Source organism: Chrysochloris asiatica, unplaced genomic scaffold, assembly GCF_000296735.1.
Source record: "Chrysochloris asiatica unplaced genomic scaffold, ChrAsi1.0 scaffold00014, whole genome shotgun sequence".
Classification (NCBI taxonomy): domain Eukaryota; kingdom Metazoa; phylum Chordata; class Mammalia; order Afrosoricida; family Chrysochloridae; genus Chrysochloris; species Chrysochloris asiatica.
Window position 1 is genome coordinate 32365010 of NW_006408532.1, and position 13724 is coordinate 32378733.

The window sequence follows — 13724 nt, forward strand, 5'->3', positions numbered from 1 at the left end:
GTGAAAAAACACACAGAGTCAATGGGTCGTTTTGAGTCTCAGGCAGATGATGGTGATGATGACTCTCTCACTCATACTTTATTTAAATTTTTTGCTTCTTATATACCATTTAGAATATACTATGATCTCACAATAGTCATGTACCAGCAGTTACAAATCAATCAAATATTACATTATTACATCAAAGGTACAAGAGGAACACAAGGTCACCAAACATTCCTGCATCTCTATACTCCTTAGTTACTCCTTAGTTACCTTGATAACGTCTGCCTTCTGTGAGCGACTCTTGTTTCTCTCTAATCCTCCCTAAAATGTCTAGTATGGCCTTGATTTGTTTTTCTCTAATCCTTTTAAAATGTCAGGTTAATTTTAAACAAAGTTCTACATATTAATTTCTTAACTTTACCAACAACTATTACTTTCTATAGATTCATTAGTTACAACTCACAATCAAAAACATAATTTCTGCTATAACTGGTCATACATATAATTAATCAAACAATAAAAACAAGAACATAAAAGTACCCTAAAGTTTCATAGTTAAGAACAAAGCAGTAATTATCTCATGCTAACAATTTCTCAAAACTTCTAATCAAATTCCTGCCTCTGTTCCCAAGATCTCATTGCCTTTGACTGTCTCCTAAGCTGCTTTCTAAAGGCCTTAATGTCCTTGACTAAAACCACATGGAATGTTTCTTACGATTTTAAGCTTGAATTGTTAAAACTTTAGCTAGTGTGGTTATTTCTAATGTTAAAACTTATTGTTAATGTAAAAAACAATTTTTATAACTACCTAAGATTGAATATGGTGTGAAAGTTAGTAGGCAACTATTATAACGTGAGGTTTGTTTAAAGTATCTAATGATTATGCAAGATTTTATAAAACTTTTTATAAGGAAATCAGAAATAAACTATTTTTCCAAGGGAAAGCTAGACACCGCGGGGCCCCTGCATGAATCATCCCTTGTAGCTTTGCCAACCAAGGGGACATTCATTGCCGTTTTGCTAAACAATGAACTTTTCATGCCTAAGGCTTCTCGCTGTTTTGTCCCTTGGCAGGATGGCCTCCGCCAGTAGCATATGAGCAAGAGACAATAATCCTGAAGGAAGACCAAGGTGCATTGAAGACTTTGGCAAAGAACAAGGCACCAGGAATTGATGGAATTCAAATTGAGATCTTCCAACAAACTGATGGGGCACTGGAGGCACTCACTTATCTATGTCAAAAAATTTGGAAGACAACTACATGGCTAACTGACTGGAAGATATCTATACTAGTGCCCATTCCAAAGAAAAGTGACCCAGTGGAATGTGGAAATAATCAGACAATATAATTGATATCTCTGCGAGTAAAGTTTTACTAAATGTAATACAAAAATGGCAGCAAACATACATTGGCAGAGAACTTGCAGAAGTTCAAGCATTTTTAAAGAGGACGTGGACTGAGGGATATCATTGCTGACATCAAATGGCTCTTGGCTGAAAACAAAGAATACCAATAAACCTGTTGACTATGCAAAGGGTTTTGATTGTGTGGATCATGAAAAGCTATGGATAACTTTGAGAAGTATAAGTATTCCAGAATACATATTGTGCTCATGAGGAACCTGTACATAGATCAAGAGGCAGTTGTTCAAACAGACAAGGGAATGCCAAATGGTTTAAAATTAGGAAAGTTGTGTGCCAGGGTCTTTGATGAAGATCAAAGACCATAGTCTTCAGTATGAATTGCACCTCAATGTAAAGAGAACAAAAATCCTCACCACTGGACCAATAAACATCATCCATATAAATGGAGAAAAGATTGAAATTGTCAGGCTTCATTTTGCTTGGTTCAACCATCAATCCTAATGGAAGCAGCAGTCAAGAAATCAAGGGATATATTGCATTGGACAAATCTGCTGCACAAGACCTTTTTTTAAGTGTTCAAGAGCAAAGATGTCAGTTTGAGAACGAAAGTGCACCTTATCCGAACCATGGCATTTTCAATAACCTCATATCCACGCAACAGTTGGACAGTGAATAAGAAAGACTGTAGAAGAATTGATGCATTTGAGTTATAGTATTAGAGGAGAATATTAAAAGTACCATGGACACAGAGTGCTCCTTGGAAACCAGGATGGCCAAACTTTGTCACTCATACTTTGGGCATATCATCAGGAGGGACCAGTCACTGGAGAAAGATACCATGTTTGGCAAAGTGTAGCATCAGAGAAAAAGATGAAGATCCCCAACAAGATGGATTAGCACAGTGGCAGAAGAGATAGGCTCAGGCATAGCAATGATTGTGAGGTTGGCCCAGGACCAGGCAGTATTTCATTCATGCATAGGGTTGCTATGAGTAAGAATTGCACCTAGCAAGAACAACACAGGAAAAATGGAGTTCTGGTGTGCTGCTATAGGATAAGCACCAGACAACAAGGTCAGTTTTAATCACGAGGTTGGTGGTTCAAGCTCATCAGCTGCTCATCAGAAAGCCAACAGGAGATCCCTATTAGTTGGAACTAACTTGATGGCATTTAACAAGAACAAAAGGAAAAATATTGAATGATTCAGGAATCATCAAAAGAAGATGGAAGGAATACAGAATCACTTTTCAACAAATCTATGCGAAAGAGCAAAGATGCATCTTGAAGATCAAGATGTACCTGATCCAAGTCATGGTATTTTCATTCACCTCATATACATGTGAAAGTTGGACAGTGAAGAAGAAAGACTGACGAAGAACTGAGGTGATAAGACCTTGTCTAATGCACTTTGGACATGTAATCCTTGGAAAAGGACATTATGCTTAGGGAAGTTGAGGGTCAGCATAAAAGAGAAGGCACATCAGTGAGATGGATTGGCACAGTGGCCACAATAATGAGCTTAAATATAGCAATTGTGAGGATGGCACATGACAGGGCAGTATTTTGTTCTGTTGTTCATAGGGTCACTATGAGCCTTTATGCTTTAGAGACACAGTGTAACTAGGTAGAAATAAAATATATCTGCAGTTTGCTTAAAATAATATAAAGGGGGATTTAGGTGGAAATAAAGAATGTAAAAAGATTGGTCATAGTTGAGAGAAGGTGAATACAGGTGGTGGTACATTTGAGTTTAATAGAAGACAAGGGGGATACAAAAAGTTCATGTTACGATGGAATGAAAAGGTAATGGAATTTTCCCACAAACTTTTGAGCCTCTTCATATTTTGCCTTAACACTCGAGGATAAGCATTGGACTGCAAGGTCAATTTGAACGGCAAAGTTGATCATTCAAATCCACCAGCCACTCCTTGGAAACCCTATACAGGATTGCTATGAGTCAAAACTGACTTGACTGCATTTAAGAACAGTGACAACAAACAATCAATCATTAGACTACACATTCCAAAAATGAAGAGATTGTAACTGTTTTTATTTGCCAATTCATATCACAATGCCTGATACATAGCAGACCTGCTAAAGACTATAAGTGAATGAAATAATGTATTTTATGCAAGTAAGTTAAAAAAAGCATTGCTTTCAGGGTTCCAATTTATACATGTATAGGTTTACTCCAAACAAAACATATTTTACCATGTCCTGTGAACAATGAATGGCAACAGGCAAGCTCTGTCAGTCATACAGTTGTCTTAGTTTCATCCATGGAAGCCACTATCTTGATTGGACCTTCTCTGTGAATGCATCCTAATGCTGTTGTTTTGAAATGTTGTTGAATTGGTTCTGACTCATAGCGACTGTGTACAGCATTTCCAAGGCAGTCAGCTCAGAAGGTTACGGCAAGTGTGATTTTGGAATTTCAAAGGGAATTATCCTGACCAATTTTCTCAAAGGATATAGGAGGATCATGAGAAATTATTAGGAAGAAGTTTTAATAAAATCAAAATATTTATTGGTGAGAAGGAGGCCAGGCAATTGCACCAAGCAGTTATTTTTTTCCCATCAAGACAATGTATTTGCTCATTCTTTGAGGGTAGCAAGGACTGTCCTATGAGAATTTTCTTCAAAAATCTTAACATGACCCATCCTACAGACTTAATCTTGCTCATTCAAATTTCTTTTTATCTCCCAAACTCAAGGGACATTTAAAAGTCTCTGTTGAGTCTTTGTTGTTGCTAAGTGCTGTCAGTTCAATTCTGGCTCATAGCAACCCAGTATAGGGCTTTCAAGGAATGGCTGTTGAGTTAGAACTACCCACCTTGCATTTCTAACAGACCTTGAGGTCCAGTGCTTATCCTACAATGCCATGCCATGACTTCTTGAGTGTCTGGAGAATGCCAAAGCAGCTGTTTTGCTTTGGTATAAATTGAAGAGTGCAGAACTATTCAGGGAAGGGTTGTAATTGTTGTTAGGTGCTGTGGAGTCAGTTCTGACTCATAGCAACTCTACACATAGCACAAGAAAACACTGCCTGGTCTGTGTCAACCTCATATTTTTTATGCTTGAGCCCATTTCTGCTTCTACTGTGCCAATATGTTTTGTTGGAGGACTTCCTCTTTTTTGCTGACCCTCCATTTTACCAAGCATGATGTCCTTCTCCAGAGGCTGGGCCCTCCTGAAAACATGTTCGAAATATGAGAGACGAAGTCTCTTTATCCTGACTTCTACTTCTTCCAACACATATTTGTTTGTTCATCTGACAGTCTATAGTACTTTTATTATTTCTTCTCCAACACCATAACTTAAATGCATCAGTTCTGCCATAGTTTTCCTTATTCATCGTCCAACTTGCACATGTATATGAGACTGTTGAAAACAGTATTGTTTGGGTCAGGTGCACCTTAATCTTCAAATTGAAATCTTTGCTCTTGAACACTTTTGGAAGGGGAAGCGTTGTTGTTGTTGTTAAGTGCCGTCGAGTCGGTTCCGACCCATAGCGACCCTGTACAGGGTTTCCAAGGGTATAAATCTTTACGGGAGTAGAAAGCCTCATCTTTCTCCCGCGGAGCAACTGGTAGTTTCGAACCGCTGACCTTAAGGTTCGCAGCCCGATTCGTAACCACTACGCTAAAGCTGGAAACAGTGTCTTCAGAAACACAGTACAGACCTAGATGGAAGAGATGTCAAGAGCAAAAGCTTCACATTTTGATGTTTTTATTTAATAATGCTTTTGTGATTTGGTAGCAATGTATAAGTAAATTCTTATATTGTCATTTTAGACTGTAAATATCTGTATCTAAACTTTATTCGTTTTGTAGCTGCTACAGTTGTGGTTCCCTAAGTAGAGAGGAGAGGTTCTCAAAAATTGACATAAGAATCGCTTGGAGAGTTCTGAGCCCCATCCCAAATATTTTAATTTACCTTTCAAACAAGCTGTCAGTTATGTTGATACTGCTGGCCTATAGGCCACATTTTGAATACCATTAATTTAGGCCAGATTTTCTCACCAACAACCTCCATCAAAATCATCTGGGCAATTTGTTAAACATACTGATTCCCATGACTTCCTGGAGACCTACTGAGTCAGAATTTCTGAGGTTAGGTCTCAGAAGTGTGAATTTCAAAAGAGATCCTGGAGTTATTCTTATGCGTACCCACATTGGCAAATGGCCTAGACCAGTGCTGTCTAATAGAACTCTACACTGATAAAAATGTTCTGTATCTGCATGGCCCAAAATAGGAGTCATTTACCAAATGTGGCAAGGGAGTACTTGAAATGTGTTTAGTGTGACTGAAGAAAGAACTTTTATTCTATTTCATTTTAATTAATTTAAATTTATTTTTAGATCTCCAACTGGGGCAATGACTACCATATTGGACACTGAAGGCCTAGATTTCCAAACTTTCCTTCTTGAAACCTCAATTTTCTTCAGTGGTGGCTGAGAGGGAGACTCAGAGTACGGGTTTCATGGGATCCCACTCTTTTTTTTTTTTTTTTGGTTTAATAAAGGTTTATTTTTCAAAATGTACAGTTGGTTGGACCTGTTCATGCATCTTCACCAGCAGCTGGGGCATCCCCTCCCTTTGTGTTTCTGGTGTAAATTACTTGAGCTCTGTGTTTTGAAACCAGCTTGATAAGTCCTTTACTAAGCAGCTCCTGAAGTGCTGCCCTGGCCAGGGAACCGCAAATCTTCAGTCTCTCAGAGACAACAGCTGGTGTTACAAGTTTATAGTTGGGAACTTCCTTACAGAGCTTGTCATATGTGGCTTTGTCAAACAAGACCAGGTTATTAAGCTTGTCCCGAACTTTCTCTTTGGACCACTTCTTCTTTTTGGTCTTGCCCCCAGATTTATTCACTGGGTCTTTGTCTTTCTTGGCCGACTTTCCAGCGTCTTTCTTCTTCTTGTCGTCCTTGGGAGGCATCACGAAGCTCGGAGAGAAGCTACAATTGCAGCCTAGCTAAGATGTCTGACAGAAAAGCGATCCCACTCTTTTTAAAGAGAGCAATCTCCCTTGGTTACCTTGGTTTTCACTTGTATTATGGTTCCGATGAAAACGCATAGGAGACATCCCTAAAGTTCCTATGAAAGGCAAATCAGAGTGCTCTCAACATTTTCAAATGAAAAGTACATCATTAGCTTGATGGAAGCATTATTTGCCTGTCAAATAATTATGTTTTGAGTTTATTTCAATGTCAGCTTCTCAAGGGATTCATGATGGACTCCCCAATTTATTGTTCATTAATCCTCATAATGACTTTGTGAGCAGGAAAGGATTCATCTGATTACCCCCATTTCACATGCAGAAAAACTGACTCTTAAAGGAGTTGAGTGGCTTCTTAGAGGTTCACCAAGCAACCCCTTCATGGAGTGCTATTTATCCAAGTGCTTGTCATTCTCTGAGAACAAGTAATTAAAATTTATACACTCAAGGAAACCTCAGAGGTACTTTAAAAAGTAATTTGTGTTCTCGTGGCATCTAACTTTTCATCAGAGTGGAACTTGGGCTTAAATTAAATGGAATGATCCAGAGCTAGACTCAGATATTCTAGAATTATATTTGTTGTTGTTTACAAGTGCTGTTGACTTGGTTGTGACTTATAGTGACTCATATAGGGTTTCTGAAGAGCTGCTGGTAAGTTTGAACCACCAACCTTGCAGTTCAAACCAACCTTGTGGTCCAGAGCTTATCCTACAGCACCATACTGTGCAGCCTATATTCCTAGACCAACCAAAGTTTCATAACACAACCTCAAACCAAAACCAAACTCACTGTCATAGAGTCGATGCTGACTCAGCCACCCTGTACAGGGTTTCCAAGGTTGTAAATCTTTATGGGGATAGAAAGCCTCAGCTTTCTCTCACAGAAAGTCTTTGAGTCTTGGTTATCTAATCTGGTAGATTTGAACTGCCGATCTTTTGGTTAACAGTCCAGTACTTATCCTATAGCGCAACAGTTATTATTGTTGTTATGTGCTGTGGAGTCAGTTCCAACTCATAGCAAGTCTGTACAGGGTTTCCCAGGCTGGAAATCTTTACGGGAGCAGAAAGCCTCATCTTTCTCCCATGGAACAGCTGGTAGTTTCGAACTTCTGACCCTGTGGTTCGCAGCCCGATTTGTAACCACTATGCTACCAGACACAGAACTCCTTTAACATGATCTATAAGCCACAGTATAATGCACTGGGCTACAAGGTCAGTTTGAATTACAACGTCAGTGGATCGAATTCACCAGCCTCTCCTGGGAAACTCTATACAGGAACTGACTCAAAGGCACTTAACAATAATCCACAAAACAAATAAATATGGAGAGATATCCACATAGGCACAGAAACCAATATGCTAATTAAGTTTTTCATTCTAAGCATCACAGTAGGAGTAGAAATTGGTCAGATGGAGATAGAAGATGAGAGATTGAAGATGAGATAATAAGAATTCCTCCCCAGATGACAAATTTGAAGTCTTCCGTAGGTGAATTAGTTCTATACCAAGATTTATGCCTGGGGCACCATCCTCAACTAGATAGATTGAGACAAGACTATAGGCCATCCTGAAGTCAAAGGTATGAAATAATAATTAGCTACAAGTAGCCCAAGGAGACGGGAAAATGCTGTAAAAGTCCAAATTTTGCAAAGCCAGCTGTAGCTTCACTTTGCTTTACACAATGTAATTTGAGTTACTGACACAAAGCCTAAAGGAGTGTAAAGCAAACATATCATGGTTTCATGGCAGAGAGGAGGGGAAAACCCCACTGGCTTCTTAGCTTTCATTAAACTAGAGGTGTCTTTCAATAAGAGATAGGGTTGGTGGATTCTGGTAGCTGATGGTGGGCAGTGAAGGGGAGAAGTAGAGGGAAAGGTGAATGCATGATATGAGGATAGCACCCCCTGTGTTTAAAATGAACACCTCCAAGAAGAGAGGCCCTCGGTAGACTTTATTCACTTAATAGACTTTAAGTGCCTGAGGACACAGTACAAACTTGTATCACATTATCAGACAGGCCTCCTCACGGCATCAGTGTCAGCAGAAGCTCATGAATATGTAAATACTATATGTATCTTGGAAACATGCTTGACAAGAGAATAGCTAAAATGAACTGATTCTAGTTATAAGCCTATCAGCCTGCCATTCTTTATGTTTGAACAGGCAGGCTATTGCTAGGTGACAGATCATTAAGGCTATCTACTCAGTCAGCGGAAATGAAGAAATAATTTGTTCCTAATAACCTTCAGATGACCTCCCAGGCAAAAGGGAGTCTTTAAAGTGCTGTCTCTACCGATACATGTCAGGCAGGCGCGTGGGGTTCTTCTGGCCCTGCAATCAGAGCAGGGCGGCTGGTGAAACAGATTAATAAACACCTACTGACAGGGACATATCGGGAAAAGATCTCATCACCTGCCATTATGGGGCTGATGAATAATTCAGAGCTCTCCATCAGAGCTAGGAATTTCAGGCTGCACTGTGCTAGATACTCTCAGGGAGGGCCTAGCAGGGAAGCATGCAGGAGCTGATTGCTAGGATTAAATGAGAGCCTAGGAGATCTGCTTCGCTCCCAGACTGTGAAGGCAGTGGGGGTGGGGGCCTGCACAAGCAGAGACTTGCCTATCAGAAGGGAACCGGGCAGGTTTATGGTGGAAGAATCAGCAGGACTTTTAAAGACACAAAGTTGGTGCCCAGGGCAGGTCCGTGGGGGCATATTTGTTTATCATCCTTGTAGGTGCCAGAGTCCCCAGTCCTTTAGTGTAGCCCTGCTGGTAGGCCTGTCACACCTCTGTGCCCCTTACCCCTTGGGTTCTACTTTCTCTCAATGATGAATAATTATTTGCACTGCATATCTAGTCAGTGTGGAAAACTTTGAAATCAGTTTTCTATGGGAATCGCTGGATGATCTGTAACTATCAGAGATCTTTGGCCAAATCCAGCTGGACTCCAGGCAAGAAGTCTGATGATATACTTGTTAAGGTTCAGCTTCCTTGGACACAGGGAAAGGAGGGGAGTAAATCTGGATGGACAAATGGAAGAAATCTTAAAGTCCACCTTGGTTATAGAACCAACACTGGACTGAGAACCACTAAGACTGCAGTTCAAACCCACCAGGTGCTCCTTGGAAACCCTATACAGAGTTGCTGTGAGTCAGAACTGACTTGATGGCGCTTAACAAAAACAACAAGTTATATGATACTGCCCATGGTATATGGCCTCTTTGAGATTTATCTATCTAATTTGCAAAAGAGGCTCAATAGTATCTGATCCCTGCAGAGGTCAGTGTGAGGAGAAAATGTAAGTTGAAATGTCATCTCCAGTGGAAGATTTGACAACAAGCAAATGCCCACTTTATGCTGTAAACAAATATCCTTCATCTGCCTGCCTCCACCTACACATTGTTAACCAAGGGCTGGACAGGGAACACCGAACACTCAAATTTGGTGATTTGAGAACTGTTAAATAAAATGACAGCTTCCATAGGTGCAGACAGGGTTACACAAACCAACAAGGGCTACTGAAGCTCTTATGAACAATGTTATTGTTGTTGTTAAGTGCCATCGAGTTGATTCCAACCCATAGCTACCCTGTACAGGGTTTCCGAGGAGCAGCTGGTGAACTTGCAGTTCAAATGGCTTTGCAGTCTGGCCCATTAACCCACAGCAGCACACCAGGACTCCAAGACTCCAACAGCAGGAGGGAAACCATAGCCCCTGAAGGGGCAAGAGGAAAGAGGCAGCTATTTCTGATAAGGGGAGAATTGTAGAGACTGCCTGACAGACATCCTCTACAGAGAGAGGCAGCCAATCATCGTGATGAAGTAGAAGTGAGCTGAGGACAGATATGCCCACCACACTCTCCTCCCACCTCTAGTCTCCTGCTCGGGCTTTATTTGGCCAAACCCACCTGGACTCTAGGCAAGAGGCATAACAATGCTGTTCATGAAAGCTCCTTGGGGCACAGAACAGAGTACAAAAAAGAGGGGACTAAATCTCAATGGACAAATGAAAGCGATCCCAAAGCCCACTGGAAGGATCTAACTATTGGTACTTTACCAGCTGAAGCATTTCTTAATGTATGTGAAATGTGTTCTAAACAAACCAAGTAGCCATTTAAGCGATTGGTCTCTTTTAGTACAGAGCAAAGAAGAGCGAAGAAAACAAAATACTCAAGAAAATAATTGTTTCAAGAGACTAATAGAACACAGCGAACCACAGCCTCCACTAGCCAGAGAACTAGATGGTGCCCCACTCTGACCAATATCACAACAGAAGGTGCTGGACAGAATGAGAGAAAAAGCTAGAGCAAAATGCAAATTCGTAAAAAGACCACACTTATTGATCTGATAGACACTCATCCTTAGACACCTTTCAGACTTAGAACTGGACCCACTTGTGAAGACCACCTTACAGCCAAGGTTGTTGTTGTTAAGTGCCATTGGGTCAGTTCCATCTCATAGAGACTCTATATAAGGTTTCTGAGGAGCAGCTGGTGGGTTTGAAATGCCAACCTTGTGGTTTACAGCCCAATGCTCTCCTATCATACCAATAGACAGGCCTATAAGGAACATGCTCCTCATAACAATCAACTATATAAGACCAATAGGGCTCCATTTACTCAAAAGTAAAATTCAGAAGGCAGGAGGGGGCACAGAATATGGAAACGGGGAGACTAAGCTAGAAGTAGGGAGAGTACCACAATATTGAGAGGATTGCAACCAATGTCACAAAATGATCTACGCATAAATTGATTGCTGAATGAGAAATTATTTGCTTTGTCAACTTGCACCTAAACCACAATAAAACATTCAGCAAACTACCAAAAAAAAAAAAACCAAAACAAAAATAAAGTACTTTTTTTATAGTACTTTTAAGTACTATAAAGAATGATAAGACTGTATTTCGATACCTATGAAGCAGTCTGGTTCCGTAACGATTTACAGCCTCAATGACACTATGGAGTGATTCTACTCCATCGTAGAGAGTCATTATGAGTGGAATCAACTTGATGGCTGTGGGCTTTGGTGTCACAGTGGTCAAAATGCTCAGGTACTAACCAAAAGTGTGCAGTTTGAAATCATCATTTCTCCACGGGGAAACAATGTGACAGTTGGCTTCCATAGAATTTTGCCTTGAAAACCTTATTGGGCAGTTCTACTTTGTTCTAGGTGGGCATATGAATTGGCTTGGTAGCAGTGCATTTAATTTTTTTAAATAGTATATATATACTTACATGTGGACTCCTGGTGTGGTGCTATAGGATAAGTCCTGATCTGCTAACCACAAGGGCAACTGTTCAAACCCAGCAGCTGCTCCTGGGAAATCCAGTGTTACATTCTGTTGTGTACAGAGTCGTAATGAGTTGAAGCAGACTCATTGGTAACTAACAAAAACAATTTATGTGAGAGCAGAAAGTCTCATTTTTGACCCATGAGGTGGGCTCAAACCACAGATCTTGTGGTTTGTAGCATAAGGTTGTTATGAATCAGAAGTAGCTCTTAAGAACTCTTAGTCTATGTACACTTTCCTCATGAGCACAATTAAGTGTTCTGGAATACCTATTCATCTCAATGTTATCCATAACTTGGCATGATCCACATAGTCAAAAGCTTTTGCATAGTTGATAAAGCACAGGTTAACATCTTTCTGTTATTCTCTGCTTTCAGCCAAGATCCATCTGATGCCAGCAATGATATCCCTCATTCCAAGTCCTCAACTGAATCCAGCTTGAACCTCTGGCAGTTAAATGTCAATGTCCTATTGCAGTTGTTTTTTAATTATCTTTAGTACAATTTTAATTGCATGTGATAGTAATGATATTGTTCACTTTTTTTCTGCATTTTGGGTGGTCTCTCTTTGGAATAGTCACAAATATGAATCCTATCCAATCAGTTGGCCAGGTAACTATCTTCCAAATGATTGAGTGCCTCCAGTGCTGCATCAGTTTGTTGACTGATTTCAATTTGTATTCCATCAATTCCCAGAGTCTTGTTCTTTGCCTTTGGTGAACCTTGTACTTCTTCCTTCAGTATCATTGACTGTTGATCACATACTACCTCTTGAAATAGTTGAGCATCAAGCATTTCTTTTTGGTACAGTGACTCTGTGTAGTCCTTCCATCTTCTTTTGATGCTTTCTGCATCATTCAATATTTTGCCCAAAGAATCCTTCAATATTACAAGTTGAGGTTTGATTTTTTTCTTCAGTTCTTTCAGCTTGAGAAATGCTGAATACGTTCTTTCCTTTTGGTTCATTGCCATACATGAGTTTGTCTTCTCAGCCTGCTCTTTGAAATTTTCTGTTCAGTTCTTATACCTCATCATTTCTTCCAGTTGCTTTAGTAGCTCTACTCTAGAGAGGAAGTTTCAGAGTCACTTCTGACACCCATTTTGGTAATTTCCATCTTTCTTGTCTTCTTAATAACCTTTGCTTTCCACTTGTATGATGTTCTTGATGTCATCCCATAACTCCTCCTGCCTTTGATAATTAGTTTCTAAGGTATGAAATATGTTGTTGAAATGATATCTAAATTCCAGTATAATGTGCTCAATATTATTTTGGCTCTCATGAACTTGTTTGAAGTTTCTTCAGCTTCAGCTTGAACTTACATATGAATAATGTATAGTCTGTTTCACAGTCTGCCCTTGGCATTGTTCTGGCTGATGATACGAAGTTTTTCCACTGTCAGTTTGATCTCTGTGAGTATAGTCATCTTTTATGTTTTTTTAGAAAAGGAATTTACAATAAACAAGTCATGAAAAATTCTATCATGGGATCCCAAGCATCATTTCTATCACCAAGGACATATTTTCCAACTACTGATCTTTCCTCCTTATTTGAAAACTTTGCATTTCAGTCACCAGTAATTATCAATACTTCTTAATTGGATAGTTGATCAATTTCAGATGGAAGACATTGGTAGAATTCTTCCATTTCGTCATTACTGGCTTTCGTGGTTGATGTGTAAAGTATTAATCTCCAGCACTGGAGTTATCAACTGGTCTTTCTTGCAATTATATGAAAATTGTCCTATCACAGACATCATTATACTTAAAGATGTGTGTATTGTTCAACTGTAAAGGTAGAAGTTGTATAGCAAAAAGGGTAGCGTAGTGGTTACAAATCAGACTGCGAACCTCAGGGTCAGCAGTTCGAAACTACCAGCTGTTCTGCAAGAGAAACAGATTCCTGTTCCTGTAAAGATTTACAGCCTCGGAAACCCTGTACAGGGTTGCTATGAGTCAGAACTGACTCCAAGGCACATAACAACAACAACAGTTAATCTTATAGTCCAGATACAGAGGACTATAGGATCAGCAAGAGAGAAGAGCATGAGCAGAATGTGGGACCCTATCCAGAGAAACAGTGATACCAGAGA

At 39.8% G+C, this 13724-nt stretch overlaps 1 pseudogene; it reads right to left on the reverse strand.

Moving 5' to 3' along the window:
- Positions 1–5910: 5910 nt before the first annotated feature.
- Positions 5911–6288, reverse strand: LOC102837274 (annotated as a pseudogene).
- Positions 6289–13724: the final 7436 nt, after the last annotated feature.